The sequence below is a fragment of the Chlorocebus sabaeus genome, chromosome 7, assembly GCF_047675955.1.
Source record: "Chlorocebus sabaeus isolate Y175 chromosome 7, mChlSab1.0.hap1, whole genome shotgun sequence".
NCBI classification, from domain to species: Eukaryota; Metazoa; Chordata; class Mammalia; order Primates; family Cercopithecidae; genus Chlorocebus; species Chlorocebus sabaeus.
Window position 1 is genome coordinate 6160832 of NC_132910.1, and position 12941 is coordinate 6173772.

Genomic DNA, 12941 nt, shown 5'->3' on the forward strand with positions numbered 1-12941 from the left:
TGAAGAAGGCACAGAGAATGTGTGTGTCTATAGTCCTATTTTGACTTAACATTAGACAGAAGAAGGAAAATATGTCAGGACTGATCAATAAAGTAAAACCATTGAAAAAATCATGAGACTTTCAGATCATTTAGTGAGAATGAAAGACTTGCAATCTTTTTAAGAGTCAAAATGATGGATACAATTTCATAGATCTCTTTCATATATTTCACTAATAAAATGGAGACACTAAGTTCTAATAATTTCACAAGAATATTGGATTTCTAGATCAACTTTATATTACTAAATTATGACAGGCATTTATAGCCACAATGTAATGAATACTTTGGAATCTAGAATCAAGGAACTGTCAAAAAAATTGATTGATTAATTCTTTTTTTTTTTTTTTTTTTTTTTTTTTTTTTGAGATGGAGTATCACTCTGTCATCCAGGCTGGAGTGCAGTGGCATGATCGTGATTCCCTGCGGTCTCCACCTCCAGTGTTGAGGAAGTTCTCCTGCCTCAGCCCAGCGGGTAGCTGGGATTACAGGTGGACACCACCATGCCTGGCTAATTTTTGTAATTTTAGTAGAGATTGGGTTTCACCATATTGTCCAGGCTGGCCTTGGACTTCTGACCTCAGGTGATCTGCCCACCTCGACCTCCCAAACTGCTGGGATTACAGGTGTAAGCAACCATGTCTGCTTGATTGATTCTTTTACTGTAAAATGAAAAGTCTCAGTAGTGTTTAAATAATCATTTTTGTTGAATGATACCTATAATAGAAAACTAAACCTAATGCCAAAATAATTAAAAAGTATTTTCAATGAGAAAAATAACTGATTAATGATGTTTTGACAATAGGCTACAAAAAATGGAATATATATTAAAGAGTGGTACACTGTATTTTGGAACAATTATGAAAATATTTTTATACATATAATAATATTCTGCTGAGAAAAGTATATCTAGCTACCTTTAATTATCAGCAGAAAAAGTAATTGTAAAACTTCATAGCTCATAATATGGTCATTCTAAAGCAAAATATTAAGAGATGAGAAACATATAAATTGAAAGAAACCAAAATATTTAAATTCATCAGGGTTTACACACATTATGAAAAAGTGTTTGAAAAATACTTGTTCTGAACAAGATAGACATTCTAATTATAAAATATGTAAATAGCAATGAGCAAAAATTATCGTTCTCCACAGCCCATTTCTAAAATGTATCTATTGAATGTCAAGATCAATGAGGCACACTGTCTGCACCTAATACACAACTGCGTGAATTCAGATTTTGCACTACATGTACAAAGAAAGTAAAGGTAAGTTGTTGATTTCTAACAAGGTTTTCTTTTAAAAGAAAATTGGCCAGCTGTGCAGAGTGTTTGATAATTTATCACAACAGATAGAAACATACTAAACACATAACTAGGCAAACAAGAAATGTAATTACATTGTGAATGAATATAAGTTAAGTAGCAGAATATATCAGAATCCATATGTTGTAAAACTTAGAATCAGAAATTGTTTTGTCCTTTTTCCTTTTGTTCTATTTCATGGCAAGTGCTCATTCTGGAAAATAACTACTTAGAGAGAATTTAAGGACTTGCTATTTAATGTTTACGGTTCTGTGTAAGAATGTCTATTGACTCCACTCTTTCCTTATCTTTCCCAATTAAAGGAGCATTTTATTTCACCTGCTGTCAAAAGCTATTCCCAAGAACAGGCCCTGACAATTCTCAAAAGTACCCTCTGCATCATCATTTGTTGCTCCATTTCTATTGATTCTTCAGTAAAAGCTACTATCAACTGTTAGCTAGATTGCTACAAGAGTTTCCGAGTTTTGTTTCTCTATAACCCAATTTCCATTTAGCATCGATAATTAAATTTTACGAGGTTATATTGAGATATAACACTCTATGTTGCACAAATATTAAGAATAAAGCTGTCATTTGGTCAATATATAGAAAGAACATGGATAGCCACCCAAAGGGCTTTCATTAGTCATATCCTTGTCCAGCACTCCCGGAAGTAACCACAGCACTGACTTCTATCACCATATGTAAATATTCCCTGTTCTTAAAATCTATATAAATAGAATTACGTGTCACATGTCCCTTTTGCATTTTGTTTCATTTGCCCAATATTAGGTATATAAAGTCTACCAATGTTTTGTGTAGTTTTTAGTTTTCATTGCAATATATTCTTCCAATAAATATGCCACAATTAATTTATCTGTTCCATTGTAAATGAACATTTGAGTTTTTTCCAGTTCAGGACTATTATGAGTAAAGATGCTATGATCATTCTTTAACATATGTGTTGGTGACTTGAAAGTCACTCATTTTGTGGAATTCATATCTAGGAGTAGAATTGCTAAACGACAGAATAGGGATAGGTTTGACTTTAGTGGATAACACGACACACTTTTCCAAAATTGCCCATTTATAAGAGAGTTCTGATTGCTTTGCACTTTTACCAGTGCTTTGATATATCTAACGATATTATTTTTGCATATTTTATTAATTTCAGTGATTAAATTCAATGATTTGTACCTTATTGTGGTTTTATTTACACACTATAATAACTCAATGTTGAACACCTTTTCGTAGCCTTATTGGCTATTTGTAAAAATGTTACTCTGAAGTGATTTGAGATTTTTTCCATTTTTTTCTGTCTTCTTATCGATCAGTAGATACTCTTTATGTATTCTGAATAGAATTAATTTGTTGATGTAGACAGAAAATATATACACATAAATATATCTATATACATATATGTATGACAAATACATACATCTGTATATTAATATATTTGGCAAATATGTGTTTTCAGTGTATATCTTGATTTATCATTCTTATTTTTTTAATAAAACAATTTCATTCAAAAATTCAATTTTTATAGTTAATTGAAAACATAATTTATATCCTAATATTTTCTTTTTTCTTCTAGGAATTTATTATCTTTTGAATGTTGGGCTATGAAGCTTTTTGATTAAATTTGAGGTTTTAGTGTGGAGCTTATGATTCATTCTTTTTCCATTAGATAATTATTTGAACTAGCTTCATTATTTAAAATAAAATCAAAATTTTCCCATTGAGATAAAAATGCTTTTTAAAATTAATCATGTGACCCATAGAACTGTGAGTCTGTTTCCAGACTATGTATTATGTTTCAGTGGTCTCTCTGTTTATCCTTGTGTATGCATTTTACTTGTCTAGGACATCAAGTAAAACACTTAAAAGTGCTAATATTCACTTTGGGAGGCCGAGACGGGCGGATCACGAGGTCAGGAGATCGAGATCATCCTGGCTAACACAGTGCAACCCCGTCTCTACGAAAAATACAAAAAACTAGCCGGGCGAGGTGGCGGGCCTTTGTAGTCCCAGCTACTCCGGAGGCTGAGGCAGGAGAATGGCGTAAACCCGGGAGGCAGAGCTTGCAGTGAGCTGAGATCTGGCCACTGCACTCCAGCCTGGGCCACAGAGCGAGACTCCGTCTCAAAAAAAAAAAAAAAAAAAAAAAAAAAAAAAGTGCTAATATTACAATCTTTTCTACTTCTGAATATATTAAATATGATATTAACTGAAAGATTTTCTAAGATACACTTTAAGAAATTCTAGAGTCTCTCCTCTATTTCTAATTAACTGAACATTTTATTTTTTTAAGAGAAAAGGGTATTGGATGTTATCAAATGTTTTCTTGTGGTATCAATTAAGATAATCATATAGTTTACCTTATTTAAATGTTAATGAACAAAATTACATTAAGTGATTTTCAAACATTAATGCAAACTTGCATTGCCAAAATAAAACCCACAATATTACTAATTTATTTAAATTTCTAGATTTACTTTGTACATGTTTGTTTAGAATTTTTGTATCTGTTATTCCCTTCTTATGACTTGGTCCAGTGGTGCTGTGCTTATGCTGACCTCGTAAAATGAGTCAGATACTATTTTCTAGTGTTTGACAGATTTGATTTTTTGTTTAATATTGGATAAAATGTACTAGTAAAACTACCAGGATAAAGATATTTCTTTCTTATTTTTATTTTTTAATTGAAAAAACAATTTTATAGATTTATGGGATAGAATGCTATGTTTTGTGTATATTTATATCACTGAATAATTATATCAATCAGATTAACATATCCAGCACCTCCCATACTTAATCTATTTTTGTGATGAGAACATTTAAAACTTAATCTTTTGGCAATTTTGAGGTATACTGTGGATTATTATTAATTATAGTCAATATTCTGTGCAATAAATCACTAAAACTTAATCTTCCTGTCTAGCTGAAATTTTTTACCCCTCGATCAAAATCTCTCACTTTCCTATTCACGCTTCTCCCTCAGTCTTGGGTAACCACAATTCTAGTCTCCACTTTTATGAGTTCAACTTTTTTAGATTCCCCATATAAGTAAGATCATGCAGTATCTGTTTCTTTGCCTGGCTTATTTCATGTTATATAATGTCCTCCAAGTTCATCCATGTTGCAAATTACAGAATTTCCTTTTCTTTCAAAGCTGAATTGTATAGTTCAGTGTTATGTGTGTGTGTGTGCACGTGCGCGTGTGTGTGTGTGTGTGTGTTGATAGGTTGATGCCACATCTTGGCTATTGTAAATAGTTCTGCAATGTACATGGAAGTGCAGCTATCATTTTTACATACTGATATCAAATCCTTTGACTCTATATCCCAAAGTGGGATTCCTAGTTCATATGGTAGCTCTATTTTTAATTGTTTGAGAAACGTTTATACTATTTTCCATAATTGATGTACTAATTAGCATTCTCATCAACTGTGTACAAGGCATCCCCTTTCTCCACATCTTTGCCAACATTTATCATTTTTTAAAATAAAAGCAATTCTAACATGTGTGAGGTGATAGGTTTTAATATAAATTAATTTAAATGTTTTAATTTACATTTTCCTAATGATTAGTGGTTTTGAACATCTTTTCAGGTATCTGTTGCACATTTGCATGTCTTCTTTTGAGAAAAGTCTGTTGAATATCTTTGCCTATGTTTTATTAGGTTATTTTACTTCTACAGAATTGAGTTGATTATGCATTTTGGAAATTAGCCCCGATCAGATATATTATTTGTGAATATTGTCTCCCAATTCCTGAGTTTTCTCTTCACTCTATTATTGTTTCCTTTGCTCTGCTAAAGGTTTTTTAGTTTGATGTAATCCTATTTGGTTTTTTTCATTTTCGTTTTCTGTAATTTCAGGATCATATTAAAGAAATACTTTCCCAGACCAGTATTGTGGAGATTTACCCTGGGTTTTCTTGTAGTAATTTTATACTCTGAGGTCCTATACTAATTCTTAATGCATTTTGAGTGGATTTTTGTACATGCTTTGAGATAAGAGTTCCTCTAGGATTTTTATGGTATTAGGTCTAACATTTAAGTCTCTAATCCAAAACCTAGGTAGTACCATTCAGGACATAGGCATGGGCAAAGACTTCATGTCTAAAACACCAAAAGCAACAGCAGCAAAAGCCAAAATTGACAAATGGGATATCATTAAACTAAAGAGCTTCTGCACAGCAAAAGAAACTACCATCAGAGTGAACAGGCAACCTACAGAATGGGAGAAAATTGTTGCAATCTACTCATCTGACAAAGGGCTAATATCCAGAACCTACAAAGAACTCAAACAAATTTACAAGAAAAAAACAAACAACCCCATCAAAAAGTGGGCAAAGGATATGAACAGACAGTTCTCAAAAGAAGACATTCATACAGCCAACAGACACATGAAAAAATGCTCATCATCACTGGCCATCAGAGAAATGCAAATCAAAACCACAATGAGATACCATCTCACACCAGTTAGAATGGCGATCATTCAAAAGTCAGGAAACAACAGGTGCTGGAGAGGATGTGGAGAAATAGGAACACTTTTACACTGTTGGTGGGATTGTAAACTAGTTCAACCATTATGGAAAATAGTATGGTGATTCCTCAAGGATCTAGAACTAGAAGTACCATATGACCCAGCCATCCCATTACTGGGTATATACCCAAAGGATTATAAATTATGCTGCTATAAAGACACATGCACACGTATGTTTATTGCAGCACTATTCACAATAGCAAAGACTTGGAATCAACCCAAATGTCCATCAGTGACAGATTGGATCAAGAAAATGTGGCACATATACACCATGGAATACTATGCAGCCATAAAAAAGGATGAGTTTGTGTCCTTTGTAGGGACATGGATGCAGCTGGAAACCATCATTCTTAGCAAACTATCACAAGAACAGAAAACCAAACACCGCATGTTCTCACTCATAGGTGGGAACTGAACAATGAGATCACTTGGACTCGGGAAGGGGAACATCACACACCGGGGCCTATCATGGGGAGGGGGAAGGGGGGAGGGGGGAGGAATTGCATTGGGAGTTATACCTGATGTAAATGACGAGTTGATGGGTGCAGCACACCAACATGGCACAAGTATACATATGTAACAAACCTGCACGTTATGCACATGTACCCTACAACTTAAAGTATAATAATAAATTTAAAAAAAAAGAAAAAAAAAAAAGAGTTCTATTGGTTAATGTTCTATTGGTTAATGTGTCCCCCTATTTTTATGCCAGCATCGTGTTGTTTCTTTTACTGTAGCTTTGTAATAGATTTTGAAATCAGGTAGTGTGGATGCCTTCAGCTTTATTCTTCCTGTTCATTATTTATTTGGCTATTCAAAGAGCTTTCCCCTGTGTTTTCTTGTAGTAACTTTATATTTTGAGGTCTTATGCTAATTCTTAATAAATTTTGAGTAGATTTTTGCATATGCTTTGAGATAAGCATTCCATTGGTTAATGTTTGGTTGGTTAATGTGTCTTATTTTTATGCCAGTATCATGCTGTTTCTTTCACTATAGATTTGTAATAGATTTTGAAATCAGATAGTGTGATGCCTTCAGCTTTATTCTTTTAGTTCATTATTTCTTTGGCTCTTCATGGTGTTTTGTGGATCTATACGAATTTTAGGAGCATATTTTCTATTTTTTGAAAAATTACATTGGGATTTTTGTAGTGGTTACATTGACTTTGTAGGTCACTTTGGGTTTTATGGAAGTTTTAACAGTATTAATTCTTCTAGTATGTGAAAACAGGATATCATTACACTTGTTTACATGTTCTTCATTTTTTATCAATATTGTACAGTTTTCAGTATAAAAGTCTTTCAGCTCCTTGATTAAATTTATTTTTAAATATTTTGATGCTATTATAAATGGGATTAATTTCTCAGTTTTTTTTCTGAGAGTTTATTCTCAGTGTAAAGTAACACTACTGATTTTTGTGTGTTGACTTTGTGTTGGAAATAGTTAAGAATGAGCAACCTTGTTTTGTTCCTAATCATAGAGGAAAAGCTTTCAAGTTTTCACCTTTGAGTATGATGTTAGTTGTGGGTTTTTTAATATATGTCCTTCATTGTGTTGAGGTACATTTCTCCTAAGCCTAATGTGTTTAGTCGTTTTTTTCATGAAAAGAGATTAAAGTTTGTTAAAGTATTTTTCTACATCTTTTGAGAAGATCATCTACTTTTTGTTTTTCATTCTCTTAATGTGGTTTATCACATTTTTTGGTTTATATATGTGAAATCTTTCTTGCAGTCCAGGGCTAAATCCCCGTTGATCATAGTAAATGATATTTTCAGTGCGCTGTTAAATTTAATTTGCTAGTATTTTATTAAGCATTTTTGTATCTATGTTTATTAGGAATATTGGCCAGATTTTCTTTTTTTAGAGGGCTTTTTTGACTTTTGTATCTTGGTAATGCTTGCATTGTAAAACTAGTTTGGAAGTATTTTCTCTTCTTTAATTTTTTAGAAGAGTTTGAGGATGATTGATATTAGTTCTCTAAATCTTTGCTACAATTCTGCTGTGAAGCCATCAGTTCCTGGGCTTTTCTTTGATAGGCGATTTTTAATTATTAATTTAATCTCCTTACTCAATAATGGTCTGTTTAGATTCTCTATTTCTTCATGATTTCATTTTAGTAGGTAAGTTTTTAGAAATTTATCCATTTCTTTCAGGTTATCCAATTTGTTTGTGTACATTGTTGTCTTTTATGATTCTTTATATTTCTGTAGCATCAATTGCAATAGCTCCTCTTTCATTTCCTATTTTACTTGAATCTTCTTTCTCTCTTTTTTCAGTCTGGTTAAAGACTTGTTGATTTCGATAATATTTTCAAAGAATTAACTATTTTTCTTTGGATCTGTTATATTGCCTTTCTAGTATTTATTTAGTTCTGTTTATTTTTTTTAATTATTATTTCTTTCTTTCTACTGATATTCAATTTGGTTTGTTCTTTTTCTAGTTTCTTGGAGTGTAGTGTTAGGTTATTTGAATTTTTTTTATATAGGCATTTATTGCTATAAACCTAGCTCTTAGAACTACTTTTGCTATATCCCTTAAGTTTTGACATGCTGTGTTTTTATTTTCATTTATCTCCAGATATTTTTCAATCCTCCTTTTAATTTTTTCTTCGACCTATTAGCTGCTCAACAGCACATTACTTTAAAACATTTGTGATTTTTCCAAAATTCTTCCTGCTATTGATGTTCAGATTTATTCCATTGTGATTAAAAAAGATATTTTATATGATTTCAACCTTCTTACATTTGTTGAGACTTGTTTTGTGGTCTAATATATAATTTATCCTAAAGAATGTTTCCTGTGCACTTAAGAATGTGCATTATGCTGCTGTTTGATTAAATGCTTTGTAAATGTCTGCTAGGTCCATTTGCACTGAAGTGTAGTTCAAGTCCAATGTCTTATTAATTATCTGTCTAGATAATTTGCCTATTGTTGGAAGTGGAGTATTTAAATCTCCTGTTATTGTATTGCAGTCTATCTCGCTCTTCAGGCCTATTAAGATTTGCTGTATATAGTCGGTTGCTCCAGTGTTGGATGTATATATGTTTAAAATGTTATATCCTCTTGATATATGCAACCCTTTATCATTATATAATGAGTTTATTTGTTACGTTTTAGTTTGTTACTAAAGTCCATTTTTATATAAGTATTTATGGGGGTTTTCCCTTATTTTCTTGATCAGTGTTAGAGTTTGTTAGTTTTATTTATTCTTCTAAAAACAACTAAAATTTTATTTTATTGACCTAAACTTGCTTTCTATTTTACTAATTTCAGTTCTTATTTTCATTTTTCCCTGTTTTTTACTTTCTTTGGCTTCCACTGGTTATATGTTGAAGATTTTTGAAAAAGTTTAGGTATTTGATTTTTATATGTTAAAAATTTTTATTTCTCTAATGTATTCATTAAAAATACACATTTTCTGGAGCTGGGCGCGGTGGCTCATGCCTGTAATCCCAGCACGTTGGGAGGCCAAGGCAAGTGGATCACAAGGTCAGGAGATCGAGACCATCCTGGCTAACATGGTGAAACCCATTCTCCACTAAAAATACAAAAAATTAGCCGGGCATGGTGGCGAGCGCCTGTAGTCCCAGCTACTCGGGAGGCTGAGGCAGGAGAATGGCATAAACTCGGGAGGTGGAGGTTGCAGTGAGCCGAGACAACTCCACTACACTCCAGCCTTGGCGACAGAGGGAGACTCTGCCCCAAAAAAAAAAAAAAAAAAAAAAAATGCATTTTCTGTAAGCACTACTTTAGTTTCATTCTGCTAGATTTTTAGGTCATACTTTAATTTTTATTCATTTCAATGTTTGCTTTTCTAATTGCTATTATTATTTTTATTTTTCTTCCTGAATGATTTACAACAATATTGCTTAATATTTAAATATTTGTGGATTCAAAAATTATATTTATGTCGTTAACATTTAGTTTATTTCAAACATAATCTGGCTATTTATTGTTTATTTAAACTGGTTTTATGGCTAACATATGAGTGACTATAGTAAATAGTGCTCTTTTGGATAATTTTGCATTTTTAAGGTGTAGGATTATGAAATGTCAGGATAATTTGGTTGATATGGTTACTGCACTCTTCATATACATACCTTTTTTTTGGTGGTGGCGGATTTGCTTGTTGTCTGTCAAAATCTTTAAGCCTATGGATTTGCTTTTAATTTTAGTTCTGCTTTTTTTCTGTGTATAAATTAAAACTATGTCATAGAAGTTTAAAATTTCCATTGGAATAGTCCTTTTTGCATTATAAATTTTTCTTTTGTCATTTAGTAATATATATTGCCTAAGAATCTGTTTTGATATTAATATGTTCACACCACTTACTTTGTTTTTTATTAGTGACTGTGTGGTATGTTCTTTTCAAAGAAGGAGAACGACTTTGGGTGACTCAACTCTTGAACCTGAAGCAATCACTGAAATGCTGAAAGCTGAAGACTGTGGACCAGTGGCACTCAGCAGTTGAAGCAATAAAGATTTCAGTTCGGAATATAAATTATCCGTTCCAAATATATCAAACTCGCACTAAAACTCTAAGATCCTAGAGCATCCTATCGAGATATTTGGATGAGGGGGATTTGGATAACTTTTCCATTTTTAATTGGTGTAAGTCTTATTTGGTATATATCTTCTTTGAAAATTGACATTTTATTAAGTAAATCTATCTATAGAGTTTTTAATGTATAGGTAACTAAATTTACTTTAAGTGAAAAATCTCTATACTCCAAAGAAATTTTTGAAAAGCAAAAGATAATAGAATTATTCTCACAATATCTTTATTTCCTATCAGGGAGTAAAAGGAAAAAATAAAAAATGCTGGGCTCTTACCCCTCTGTAAAGTGTGAAGAACTGGGAAGGGACTTTTTTCTTTTTCTTCCTTCCTTCCCTCCTTCCCTCCCTCCCTCCCTCCTTCCTTCCTTCCTCCTTTCCTGTCTTCCTGCCTGACTTCCTTTCTTTCTTCCTTCTTTCTTGTCTTCCTTCCTCCCTCCCTCCCTCCCTCCCTTCCTTCCTTCCTTCCTTCCTTCCTTCCTTCCTTCCTTCCTTCCTTCCTTCCTTCCTTCCTTCCTCCATTCCTTCCCTTTCTTTCTTCCTCCATTCCTTTCTTCCTTTTCTTTCTCTTTCCCTCCCTCCCTTCCTTCCTTCTTTCCTTCCTTCCTTCCTGCTTCCTTTCCTTCCTCCCTTCTTTTCTTCTTCTTCCTTTCATTCCTTCCTTTCTTGCCTATTTTCTTCATTTCCTCTTTCCATCCTTTCATCCTTTCCTCTTTTTGTTATTTCTTCATTCCCTTTGTTTTCTTGCTCTAAAATTATGAATGAAGACATTTAATATAAAGAAGTTTCTTTCAGACACTTTTGCTTTCCTCAAGAAACTAGAGACCATGGAACACAAGAAAATAGATATTTTTTTCTTCAGAAAAAATATATACTATATTTTATTTGTGATTTTGTACTTTAAATTTATTTGCTCATAGAGCATTACCCCATAATATAGATAAAATCCTTCAACCTGGCTATATAAAAATAATTATAAAAAATTTAATTTTGATATAAAATATTTTCCAAAATTGTATGAGTACATATTAATGAAGATTGAGATATGTTTTTCTATGTTATTTTCACTGCAATAATTGAAGAAACTTGCAGATTTATAGGTAATTAATTGTTATCTTAAGCAAGTGATAAAATAATTATGAATCTTATGTAAGTTCACAGTTGTACCAAAATTATTGTACTTTTTACGTATTCCAATGCCATTGATTAAAAATTATTTTCTAGTGTAATTGGTATAGAAACAGTGGGTAACTTCGGTGACTTTGAATCCATACTGGGCTTATAACATTTCACTTTTGTCACTTAAAGTGAAGAGGTTTATTCTTAGTAGATAACAACAGTCAGATATTTGACAAATATACAGTAATTTCTGAAGAAGAATGTTATTTTGAAAAGCAATACTATGATATTTTAAAACACAAAAGACTACAGTTTTTCTGAAGAACTTTTTGCAATTTATCAAAATGTGCTTATTGTTATTTCTACAACGCCTTATCAAGCAATTTATGTTTTGCATAGTTTTGTAGTGTTTAAAAATCTAGAAGCAGGAGATACTTTAAAAAACTGTTGAATACTTTGATAACAATTAATCATTACTGAATTTTAAGGCATTGTGTTTAATCTGAAAAAAATATCTGTACATTATACTAGCTTTTAAACATATGCACACTTACAGTAAGTATGCCTATGATTAACTAACTCTTGCTTTATTAAACTTTTCCTCAAACTTCTTTGTTAAATATAACACTTTTTATTCATTGAATTACTCTTAACAGTAATCAAAATCACACGAGGATACTAAGCAGTTGGTTTTATTTAATATTGTATATTAGGGAAATATCTTTTTCATTGGGAATCTGTAGACATTTTAAGCTGATAGTATTTTCTTTAGGAAGTAAAGACACATGTTTACATATACAGAAGCATGAATTTTAGTGTTCACGTGATTCCTGATATTGTTTCACAACTTATCCTTGAAGGAAATAATATTGTATCCACTTCTTAGAAATGTGCCTGATATTTAAGAAAAGCTCTTTTCCAGCATATTAGAGTCACATATTGGTGAAAAACTCGTATTTCAATTATGAAACACAGAATATTTACTCATCCATGAATTTATCTTTATATATAAATGTCACTTTTATAGTATTTGCTAAATATAACTGTCAAAAAACATACAGTTCAGTTCCAAGCTCCTGCCCTTCAAGAATCTACAGGAGTTGTAGGCAAGTAAAGAAAGACAGGCAGCCGGGTGCGGTGACTCACACCTGTAATCTCAGCACTTTGCCAGGTGTAGACAGGCGAATCACGAGGTCAGAAGTTCAAGACCAGCCTGGCCAACATGGTGAAAACCCATCTCTACTAAAAATAGAAAAATTAGTAAGGGGTGGTGACATCATGCGCCTGTAATCCCATCTACTCAGGAGGCTGAAGCAGGAGAATTGCTTGAACACAGGAGGCAGAAGTTGCAGTGAGCCAAAATGGTGCCACTGCAC